This window comes from Poecile atricapillus, chromosome 5, assembly GCF_030490865.1.
Source record: "Poecile atricapillus isolate bPoeAtr1 chromosome 5, bPoeAtr1.hap1, whole genome shotgun sequence".
NCBI lineage: Eukaryota > Metazoa > Chordata > Aves > Passeriformes > Paridae > Poecile > Poecile atricapillus.
In genome coordinates, this window is record NC_081253.1 from 19891245 (window position 1) to 19904370 (window position 13126).

Sequence of the window (13126 nt, forward strand, 5' to 3'; positions counted from 1 at the left end):
AAATAGCAATGAGATACATAAGTATACCATAGTCTTATTTCTGATTCCTTTTTCCATGGTCTCAAAAAAGAAAGAGAATTTGGAGAGACAGCCAAACTGGCATTTTTAAGTCTTCAGGTTAACCAGATAAATATAGTGCATACAATTGAAAATAAAGCCATATGGCACAAAAGTGTCCTCCTAAATGGGTAAATAGTTGTAGTACCAATATATGCACAAGACATGGCACATACTAAACTTATCCATCCTGCTTTTAACTCTGACAACAAAATGTGAGAAGTAATGTCAGTTTTGTTGTTAACACTAGAAATACATTTCGATAACACACCTTGTCTTTAGCAGTACTCACCCTAGGAGGAGTTGTAGCAGAATGCATACTTAACAGAAACTGTTCCTGCTTGACAACAAAGCAGTTCTCCCAAACTGACAAAAGTAGCACAAAATGCTGTGAAAACCAAAGGGTAGGGAGCATCCCTCTGGGCCGGAGTTAAGCTTACAGAACTCAGTGAGAGGCTTTGTGTCTCATTTGTGATGGGCACTGGAACAGATAAGGGAGAACGTTGACAATTCATAATAATAGAGCACTGTGTCTTTAAATACACAGGCTGATGCCTAACTCATCTTAATAGATTTGTCAAGAGTTACTGGTTATTATTTTATTACATGTATAAATCCAAGGTCAGCCAGAACAGTAAATCTATACATTTTGTTATCATGGAACAGTTTATTGTAGTGCTCATACTGTGATGCTAAAGGACATGGGAGCAGATAAGTGAAAAGCATATCTTGAAGTAATGTTTCCAGAAACCAGAATTCATATTATTGATCAAGCCAGTAATAGATAAATCCCTTGCTTTTGTTTGGCAGGCTTATTTTTTAATTAAATTGCAGAGAGATATTATTTTTTCAGTAATTTAAGTAGAATTTTATAATATAGTTGGCAAATGGAGATGGCAAGTAGGTAGATCAACATGTGTGGTTTTTTCTGCGAAAGATCCAAACCTCAGTTTCTGACTGTTACCAGTGAAAATCTCATCTCAATCTTTAAGTGAAGTAGTATCACCACAACAAAGACTGGATGTCATCCATTGGGCTGGAGTTCAGTGCAGGGAGGCAGGCTGGCCTGTCACAGCTGTTTCTAAAAATTGTTGTGCTGCTGATCATGGCAAGTCTCTGATGAAGACCTATCCAAAACTGGAATAGTAGAACTATGGGGGACCCATGCCATCTAATGCACTGGTGGAGGTGGTTGAGGCCAGGACAGGGGTAGCCAAATCTTGAGGTGCTGGTGGAAGTGATCCTCAAAAAGCTGGGTGCTAGAGTACAGCATCACAGTACAGCTGAGAAATGGTGATATGGAGATGCTACATTGGGGCCCTTAGCAAAGGGAAAGGAATGGACAGGAGGTACTTCCACTAAATTGTGTGACATGGTTTATTTAGTGATTTTTTGTTTTGCTGCTGCTCCCTGTTATAAGAAATAAATTAACACAATTCCTCAACTGGAGAGATGATGTAAAGACTTCTATGACAAAATGGCTCTTACTGAGATTGCAAAGTCTTTGAAACAGAAACTTTTAGTTTTATAATTTCTCTTACCGCAGGAATGAGCATTCAGTTCTTGTTCTGTAGGATTAGTTTGATGGAAGTTTACATCCAAATTCAAAGATAAGTGCTGTACTTAATGCAGACAGAGACTTAATTTATTTTATTAAATTGACCTGTTAGAAATTAAGTTTTGAAAGAAAACCAAAATGTGAGACTTCATAAAACTGTATTTGTGTTACACTCTCCGGCATCTTCAACTCAGTACAGATTTACAGCTGAGTTCCAATTGGAAATTGGTATTGATTGATTACGTTGCTCATTTAACATTCCAGCATGCTGCAATGATAGTGCAACAGACCATGATAAAATGGGATGTGATCTAACAGGACATGACCGATGGGATGAGAGCAAAACACTGGGTTTGCTAGTAGTGCTGTGCAGTAGCTCAGATTGGCATCTTGTGTGCTTTGATTGTTCATTTCATTCTACTGCCATCCTACTGAGTTGAACATTTTAAAAGACAACAGTGTTTTCCATCTGTAAGTCATGGAAAGACAGATGGATGTGGAGAATCTCCACCTACAACTCCTTCACTGAATGCCACTGCCCACTTAGTGGTAGAGAAATCCCTCCTGGAAAATTAGAATGTCTTTAAATATATTATATTGTGATATGATTTTTTAATATGGGAACTTGTAGATATTTTATTTTTTTTTAACGAATGCAAGTAAAACAAACTGGTTATTATCAACGTAGCTGCTATATTATAAACACTGCTTCTGTTACACTGAAGTTAATCCCCAGTCCTGTTACAAGAAACTCATCCTTATTAAAGTAACATTAAGAGCTTCTTTTTATTGATCTGCTCCTTTCACTTAATGATAGGAACTTACTGATGTTTTAGTAATAACCTTGCAAGCTTTATCTCATTTTACTTCAATATGTGTTACAGATAGATGCTATGGAAACTAACTTAGCATAAACATTTTGCAGATGTCTTTAAAGGTTAAGGAAAAAAAGGTTTAGTTGCACTGCATGTTAACAAAGATGGCTGAAAAACTGCAAGATAAAAGAGAGCCTCGAGTATGAACATCAAAGAATTGTTAATGACAAGAAATACCATTAGGGTTAGCATCCCTTTTGTTTCAGCCCCCTCACACCTGCAGTGTGTTGCAGATTCTGTCTTTGTTGGCACATCTGAATTACTTCCATTAGCATTTATAGAAAAGTGGCTGCAAAACAACAGAAATGTACTCCTGGTTTTCTCTGTTGCTCCAAAAAAAGTAAGATATTAGGTTCTCTATGGGTTTCCTTCAAGGTACAGTATCTTATTGTAAAGGAGACTATAGACCCAGGATTCCGTTGATTGCAAATGAGCTAGGTTGAAAGGAGAGGGGAGCTTTTGATACTGCTAGAGAACTAATATAAGCAACTACAAGAAGCACACATAAGAAGCTCAGACATTAGCAATAGCAAAATCAGAGCGTGAAATTCAGATTAGCCCTCCACAGGCTGTGAGAGGGAGGGGGTATTGGAAGACTTGGCATGGCTAAAGGTGTAACCTGTTTCATTTGGCCCCTGAAAATTTTTAACAGATGGTGGGACCAGCTGTCTTTTTCAGCCATTTAATAAACTCTTCGGTGGTAACAGTTTGGGAAGTGGGGGGTTTTGAGTTTTAGGCCAGAGGAAAAAATAAAGAAATCTGTCCCAATTGTCTTTGCCAAATAGAGAAGTCTGGAAACATTATGGAAAGTTAAAGTGAAAAACCTAATTGACGATACTGTCCTGATTATACATTTCAATAGAAGAGAAAAAAAAAAAAAGAACTGCCTGTGCCCAAGTGGACCAGTGCATTAGAAAAATGCCTATTATGTTGTTATCTTTATCTGTCATTTTAATTTCAGCTCTTGCAAAGAGGCACATAATGAGAAATTTTAAATGAACTGTAGAATGAGAAACTGTTTTACTTTTTGAGACATGATACTATGTTAAAGAAACAGGCAGGATGATTCCTATATTAAAAACGAAAAATACCTTTTGGATAAAAGGTTTACACCGTCTGCCTAGGTGAGTACAGCAGTCGCTGAACTTGCATAACACAGTGTTATAAAATGACAATAAACTGCTCTTTGAGAAACATACTATGTTGAGCCTCTAGTAAAAGCCTTAGTGATATGTGGGATTTTATTTATTATGAGAGTTAAAAAAACCAAAAAAGGATTCACTGCAAGTGTATTTATTCAGTTAAATTAATTTTTTTGAATTAACATTTCCAACACAACACTTAAATGGCAACTTTCAATTATATGAGATGTTTTATTTAAAAAGCATGTCTAGTGTCTTTGAACAGAACAGTTCTTTTTGCACATTTACATGCTACCCAGCTGAGCAGCCAACCCTTCCATTTGACAAGGGCTTTGTTCTGCCTACAGGCCTATTATAAGCCCTAGATTGTTTGCCCTTAATAAATTGCAACAATAAGACAGAAACCTCTTTCAGGTTAAGAGAAATAAAACACATTGCCTACATAGCAAAGCATATGAAGTTTAATAATGACAACAGAAACATATCTACTAAATCTCATTTGCTTTGCTCCCGGATCATTACAGTTAAGATAGTATAAAAAGGTTAGCATCTTTCCATGCATCAAACAAAAGATTAAAGAAAACAGGAGTGGGACAAAACAACTCTAGCTACAGAATGTTTTTTTCTTCACAATATAAAATCATACTGAATGCTATGTAGAGAGACTAATGGGAGCTAAAAAGAAAGAAATATGAACATGATTAAATGTTGAGCAAGAAAATGTCTTTAACTGAAACTAAACATGATTTCATATTATCAAAAGGAAGAAAAGAGTGCAAATTATTTAAATTGAAGAATTTATACTATTCTCCAATGTGTTGGTGTGTGTCTGCTTGTGTGTGCCTTTCAGGCTCTCCACTGAAACATAAAGCCCTACCAATTTTGCTTTTGTAACAGTTAATGAGCATTCTTCTGTGGCTCAAGTGTTGGTGGAGAACTTGTGATCTTAAACAAAATTGTTAAGCCCTTTTTCTGAGGCCCCATTGGTAACAGTCAGCTGTCAGCTGTGTTGTGTTTGCTGAGGTTGTTAGAGATGGCTACCTTTGTTGAACCTCGATCTGCATGGTTTTTACACTTAAGCTGGAAATTCCCAATGGTTTTTAAAGTATATCTGCACATTATGGAGAAAATAGGAGGCAAAAAGGGCAACTTTCTGGACTCCCTGTGCAACAGTACCATTGAAGAAGATGAGCATACCTGTTATTAAACCACTAAGTATAAGCCACTTGAATGAGTTTTCTCTATTAGAAACTCATTATTAACTCAATACAGTCCTTTCAGAAAGAAATTCCAGTCACTGTTCTTTTTATAGTTTTTTAATTAGGTTTTTAATTTGCACATGGAAGTTCTGAGAATATAAGTATTTCTTTCCTTTGATTCTAAGAGAAGTACATACACGTAGTACTTGAAAATGTTGCTGACAGCCTAGAAGAGATACAAACTTTCAAAGGAAATAGTGTTTATGACAGGTATTGATTCAACTGCATTAAAGGCTACCTTTCTTTCTTTCAAAATATTTTTAGAGCTATGGACAATACTCTGAGGACTGTTAGGTATTTTCTTGGGAAATTTTGGTCTTTCCTACTGAAATTCCTGTTTCCATTTCTGCTCAATCACAACATGCAGGAAACATGGTTATGTTTTTTCTCTCTGTCTTCTTTTGTGTTAAAAGAATTAGAGGCAGATTCTTCATTGCCTCTGCCACAGTGCAGTGATAAAGTGCCAGCTTCACTACTTCTTCCAACTGCTGCATGGACCCAAATGGAGAACACATGATTTGTCATTTCTGAGAGGGCAAAGCTTGCTTGTTTCACCCTGTGGCTTCCTACAGTGCTAATCTCTGTTGTATCCGATTTCTGGGTGACATTTGGAAGAGGATTTTTCAAAGGATGGACATGAAGAGAGAAGTATTAATGGTCTTTCATAAGGGAATTATGGACTTGGGAACAATGGAGTAGAAAACTTCTATGAGAGAGACTTAGAAGAAAAGAGAGGAAGCTGCAGGAGACAAGAAGAAAAAAGACATGAACCATTAGGTTTCATGGTAGAGGCAACATTTAGTCATCTTGCAGAGCATCTTAAAATGTATGTAATACCTATAGTAGAAAACCACCTTAAGATGCTTTGGAAGCTTCTTGAGAAGATATGTGGTACAGTTACTGCAACTACAAATAGATTTGTTTAGGACATAATTACAAATGGATAAGTAATTCGAATTACAAAAGTAAAGGCAAATAAAATGTTCCAGGTAAAAAATTCTTACCTCTCCTACAACAGGAAGTTGCTGTAATACTGCAATCTGTATCTTAAGATCTGGTTCCTCTTTCAAAGACCAGAAGAAAAAAATCTTCAATTTTTGATGGTTCAAAGTAAAATATTTTTTCCTAGGCCTTCAGTACTTCATCAGTATCAAGTTTTTAAAGGATTATTTTATAATCATTATCTTATATCGTATTGTAAGCTTTGAAAAAAGTCTTTTCTGTCATAAGTTTACAGAAAATGTCAGCACAAGAAAAAAAACATCTAGAATGATTAATTTTAAAAAAATATTAATTGTTCAATATGCTAGAAATTTAGTAGATTTAACTTCAGAAAGATAGACTATCAAGCAGGTGTTAAATATCACAAGTAGGTGATATAGTATATATTGTCAGCAAATATTTCTCCAGGTGTCTCTCTATAAATACACTACTAGATGGTGTGATGGAAATACCTTTTCTTTGATTCAGCCATCATTTTTATAAGCATATTGGAGCAAAAATAGTGGTAATCCTTCATCTGAGGAGATTGTTTTCTTTCTTTTCTTCATGGTGAAAATTATGTAGTCTAGAAATAACTTTTCTCCTTTTACTGGGGTTCATTACATTGCAAGAAATTATTTGCTTCTTTATACAAACTACATGGAGATGGATATCACTGACATTTATATTTCACCTTCAAATTAAACAGAGCAAGAAATACCATAAAAATAGCCAAAGATCAAAATATATCACTTCAATTTCTCCAGATCAATCTTGTAAAAACCCTTGCTTTTCTCAAATATCTAAATATAGACGCTATTATTTTCTCTGTATGTAAAGATCGCAGATGTTTACACCCATTTACAGTTAAATACATAATCTGTCTGCTTAGCCAGACTAAACCTGGGTACTTTTATTAAAATCACGTTGGTTTTGGTTTTGACAAAATAATTAATCAGTAGCTGGAAAATTCTGTTTACCAATAGCTCACATACACTCTTGGGAGGCAGGAATTCAAACTTATTCTCAACTTGTTCCCTTCCCTATGAGTCTTCATTTACCTCTTTGTATATCAGTCTATATTGGTAAAGGACTACAACAAAACCTGGATTGAATTTAGGACATCAAGGAAGGATGCTGAACAAGGGTTAGACAGAAATAATTGTCCACATCCTCTAAATTCTTCTAAATGGTCAAGAGCAAAAAGACTCCAAACTTCTGTTCCTCTTCTGTACTCTCCAGACTTCCATCATGTGAACATGCCAGTTACCTCATAAATAATGCCTGTAAGACTGTTAGAGGGAACCAGCCAAACATGAGTCAACAAGTTGCTGGTAAGGGAAAAAACAGTGTCCCAAACTTAGCTGACCCAGCAATATAGTTGTGTGTTTGTGCCTCGTGTATTTGCAGAGCATCAGATTCACCATGTTTGATCATATACCGTAGTACAAGGATTCACTGGAAAAAGCTGGTGGAACACTGAATGAGGGGAAGAGAAAACTGGCATGGAAAGAGGGTCTACTTGAGGTGAAGGAAAATTAGTTCTTCTAATTGCTCCCATGTGTGAGATCAAGGAAATACAGATGATAGCGTTACTTAATTCCCAAAGCTCTTTCAGGAGCAAAGCTTGCAGACCTGTCTGCAGGGGAGGTCATCACCACTGAGAGTGGTTATTTTGATGATTGGCAAGTGAAGCTAGCACCTTGGATAGAATTCTGTAGTGAAGAGTTTATTAAAGCAGAGAAAGGATGGGCTGTAAAAGTAAGCAAGTATCTAGTTATTTCTGCTCAGTATGTTCAGTGTTGGAGTTAGAGAAGCATGTCTGTTTGTTAAGTACAGCCCACCTAATGTGTTATTCATCTTTGTAAAGCAAAGGTGTTGGGCTGTGGTTTTTTTACTTATCATATGCTCTAATCATTGTCCACCAGGAAGAGTAGAAATATAGGTGTTGTGGGTGTGTTGGCTCATTGCTTTATTTGCATAGGCGGCATGTTTGTCTCCTCATTGCTTCCATAGTCTCACTGTTGCCCCTCTGCACATCCAAGGTTTTCTGGGTTTTACTCTGTCTGTATTCTGTCTGAAAGATCAACAACTGCTCATAATTCGGAAGTTGATAAAAGAGTGTACAAGTGGCAGAAGAGACTGATGTGAAATCAGGGAGATGGGAGTGCTATAGAAAGAGAGTTTGGATTTTGCAAGGGAAACGAGGTGGAACATCCTATTATTTGTGTGCTTCTGCTCATCAATCCAACTTCATGCTCTTCAGTAGGGTTAATATACGACATAGAACAAGGTATGTGATCCCCTGTGTTACCTTAGATAAAAAAACAATAATAACATAGTACATAATTACAGAGGAGTTGTGGAGATAAATGCTTTAAAGATAATGTGCTCAAAGTGACCAAAGCTCCTCCTAGTACACTCACAGCAGTTTGACCACCTTCTTACTCAGGATTGTCACGATTTGCTTGTTGATCCGATTTCTGTGTTTCCACCCAGCTCAGCAGCTGCACTCCTGTTACTCAGAAAAACATCCTGAATATTCCTCTCACACCTGGCTGGTGTATCCATACATACCCTGTCACTGATAAACTTGGCAAGTTGACAGAAGTTTACAAAAAGAAGAAAGGGAAACAGTGTAGTTGCTTTTCTAGCTGGTGGCAGGAGAGAACAGGGAAGTGGAGACAAAGTTTCCAGGCCTTATCTAGGTTGAATGTATGTATGAATTGAGTGTCAGAGGTGGCTGTATATGGCTGCATAGAGTGAAATGTTAAAGAACACCCCACAGAGATGAAAACAGCTTCAATCAATTGCTCAGGCTGAGCTGCTCCATTCATCTCGGTATTCTCATAATCAGTGTCGCCAGCATTAACATGTGTAATTCCATCCTCATTCTTAGCTTCTGTAGTCAGTCTGAGCACTGATGTGCTGTCTGCTTTGAGGTTACCTTTTCTCTCCACCTAGATAGTTACGCTTTTGCTTCTGACCCCTCCCAAAATGCTGGCTTACATTCAGACATCTGGCCAGTAGTGTTAGTTCAGGGTCTGTGTAGCTCTGTTTCCTTTTTCCTACATTCCTCCTCTGCTGTTTTCCATTTGTTGATGCTTTACTTTGGAGCACTGCAAATAGTGTCTAAATGATAGTGGAGAAGCATATACCAAAAGAAAGAACAAAGCTGACTAGATTGTGCTATTTTGAAGTATTTGTAAGAAAATACTGATCAGCTGGGACTTATCTGACTGGTAGAGCAACAGTAGGTAGAGGAAATTATTCATTTTATAGGCAGTGTAATCAAAATCCCTGTGAAGGCAGTAACAGAGAGCAGCAGTTGAATTGATGACCAGTGAGGCATATGGTATCTAAATTAACAGCATAGGACCTTCCAGGAGGAGAAGGTCACCAGGGTATCAGAAGACTCAAGCAGAAAGTTAATTTTGTCTCTTTCCATATTAAATTCCTGAGATGAACGCTATACTAATTTGGAAAACTAGATAAAACTGGAGAGGTAACACCTTCTCTTGAGTCTTTGCAGTAGAGTTTAATGGATAAAGTTGTGCACATTGCTAGAACTACCTCTAGCCTTACTGTGTACATTTCTAAAACTTGATTTAGAGAGATTTTGATTACTATGTTCTCTTGTAAACAGTCTTCTTGAATGCAAATTACCTTACCCTTAATGAGAACAGGCAGAAGAAATTCATAAATCAACTGATAACTGTATCTCATTAAAGGGAATCATTGGCACATAGAGCAGCTTCTTTCTGAATCACTCCATGTGCCAAGTACTCTTAGGACATGTAGCAATGGAAGTAGAAAAAAAGTAGTAAATCATGAGCCCAATTCACTTTTTCTGGGCGTCTACTCCATTGCCTTCTATAAGAATCTTGCCAGAATATTATTTTTCAGGCCCATACTCTGGTGCATTGATAAGAATGACAACATTTTATAAAGTTGGTCTGATTACAAATGAAATTGCATGACTTTGCATTTGGATTTTTCTCCAAGCTTCTTTTTAAGACAAAAAAATTGGAAAATAGTCCTTTGTGGTTTAGTGTGATGTCCTAAGAAGCAGTCAGTGGTTTTCAGTCAGAGATTTCAATATCATTTGGGCATCGGGAGTGCCAGCACTGCAGCATTGTAGTCTTGTTCTTATTTCCAGGCGTAAGAATTAGGTCATTTAGACTAATACATTTCCACTTTGCAGTATCTGTGCTTTGCCATGTGCTCTTCTCTCTTTCTTATGTAGTATGTGATTCTCTCAGCTCAATGCCAGTAGAATATGCGAGCTTTCTTCATGTAGTAGGAAAATAGGAATGTGAGATTTACTGAGGGAAAAAAAACAAAAAATGTAACTATTTGAAGATCTTCTCTTTTTTCTCCCTCTGTCTCAGAGGTTCCAGAAGTGTGAGGAAATGATACTGTTCATTAGACTGGTTCATGAGTCATAGCCATGCTGACATACTTATCTTTGAGGAGAATATCCTTTCTCCTCATCTTGTTGTGAGTTCTCAAAGAGCTGGTCAAGCTGTTTGTCCCTGAGCAGCAGGAGCTGGTTGAAGACTGAAGTGAAATGTGATTTATTCCTAGATTAGGGTTGTTTGCTTTGATTGGCATGGCCAGCCAGTCAGCAGAAGGTACATGCCTCAGCCAGTACCCCTGAGGTTTCAGCTGAGCTGGGGTAAGTTGTTTAAGTGTTTGATGAGGAGCAGCCTCATAATCTATGTGCAGAACTGAGGTAAGGCTCTTTTCAAGCCTGAAGCAGTTGTGTGTACAGCAAGGGTCATTCCCCTGGTAGAGAAGGCGAAGGAAGCTGACTCTAGTGTGTAAAAGTATAGTTAGAATGACTTCACCTTTATGTAGTTCTATGAAGATGGAAAGCATAATGAAAACATTGTGTATTTGAAATGCATTTGAAATAATTTTATGAATGGTATTTCAATTTTCAGAATTGGAGGGACGGAAATTTACATTTGGGTAGTTCATGTAATTTATGCATTTAGCTATTTGTATATTATTTTGCACCACTTAAGACATCAGTTTATGAAATGACACAGAAACATACTGTACACTGCTTTCCTGAAAAGATTTTTCTGCCAGGCTATGAGAGCAGTGTTGAGCTAGGGAGAGATAAATAACTTCAGAATTATAATTTAAGTTTTCCCCAATCTTCCATGGGATCCTGAGCCTCTGGTGGCAGTCAAGAAGACTGGCATTTAAAAAAAAAAAAAAACAACAAATGCCTCAATTTCGAAATCTAGCTTTTCTAGATCCCATTCAAAAACTCTGCCCCTGTTGGGAGCACTCACCTATGTCATAGTTTATAGGCTGCCTTTCACTAATATTATTATAACTGGAAAAACCTGCCTTGAAAACATTATACAGAAAAGGTCTTCAGATTCTCTCCCATAGTGTGAAGACAGTATATCTTACCTGAGACACCTTTAATGCCTGTCATGTACCATATCTGTGTCCCTGTTTTGACCTTCACAATCCAACTATTGGGCTTTTTCTTCACATCTCTATTTTTTTCCCCAAGCTGAAGTGGAGTTGTTGAAAAGTTTGTATAGAGCACTTGCCTTTTATAATAAAGATTATGAACATTTTTGTATGCTCTTGTTCAGTTGTCCTTGAAGAAAGGGTTATTTCAAAAGTGATTCTTGAAATATTAAAAAATACTCCCAATACTTACTGTTTTCTCTACCAAAAGGTTCTAAAATTACAGCATGAGTTCATTAAATAACAGGTGTATTTTTACAGTGTTGGATGAATCCACTCAGCCAAATCAATAACAATGTGGCAGCCATGTGATCATCCAGAATTTATGTGTAGTATAAACAGTGATCTTTCTGGATCTTTGTGCTGTTTCTAGTTCGAAAACAGTATAGATACAGCTGTTTAATTTGTCAGTAAATATACTAAGTAACTAAAATTATTTATCATGAGACCAAATTTTTAGATAATATTCTCTGTAATTAAAAGGAAGGAAATAACAATTTAATTACCTTTTCATTCTATAGTAATTGCAATAAAAAAAAAAAAAAAAAAAAAAAGCTATATGTAGTCGTAAATTTGAAAGTTCCCATCCAGTCTTCCTCAAACAAGTGCATTTCATCAAAAATACAGAGACTTTTTTTACCTAATGTTTCCCCAAATAAGAGAACAAGCAGGGCCCACACAGCAGATCCTTTTCAGATGCTCAACAGAGTCTTGGCTTGCTTTCCATTTTGTAGAAGTCCATTTCTAGCTATTAGAGTTGTGATGAAAATAAAGCCATGTATGCCAGAGGCAGAAAGCATTTCCAGAGAACTTGAAACTATCATCATGAACCAAGTGTCCCAGGCATTCCAAGTAGGGCCAAGAATAACACTTTCAATATTGTTATGACTAAGAGTCTGATTCTTTTTTAAAATATGGAAGCAAGGAAAGTAAGTATATCCAAAAATGTTGACCAATGTTCTCTGAGACAGGAGGAAGAGTCACAAAGGGCCAGCCAAGGATGGAGCAGAAGATGAATGCATGAAGATTTTTAAAACTTTGACAACAGGTTTGTGAGGTATAAAACTTTGTGAGGCATAAAACATGTTCTACTTCTCATAAAGGGCATCTCAGCTTTCAGAAGTTTGGGGAATCCTCTATTAATCTTCATCAAATCCACACCTACACTGGGAAATGTTGAGGCAAGCCTTTAAATCCTAAATATGCCTTAACATGTGCCAATCTTGTCTAGGATTTTTTGGTTTTTCCTAAAGCACAGAAAAAAGCAGGAGATACCATAGCAGTTTTTAATGTTTCTTTTATCTTCATCTACTGATGTTCAAATTACACTGTGTGAACTGGTGATTCCTCTTCTTATGGCTGTCATGTTGTCTACTATAAAAATATGAATATGCTGAAATAAATAAAAATAGTATTAACGGCATATAATTCAGAACTCTTGGCAGTGTATGCACACATGCTTGAAGCTGTATACATTGGGTGATTTACCTTCTGGTGAAATGTCTTGCTATTGTGGATGCATGGTTTCTGTTAGTACATCTTTAAACCAGAAAGAATGAGGGATGGTGTGAAGACACTGCCTTCTGGAGCAAGCTTATTAAAGCTTTTTCAGGTTTCAATTTTGCCACCTCTTATGGACAACTTGATTAGGAGATTTGGCTGAATGTTAATGCAGTTGTTAACTTTAAAATTATCCTGTTTCTGATTCCTTGTCACAATTGCTAAAGAATGGTATTTCATGGAAAACAACCCAGGAAC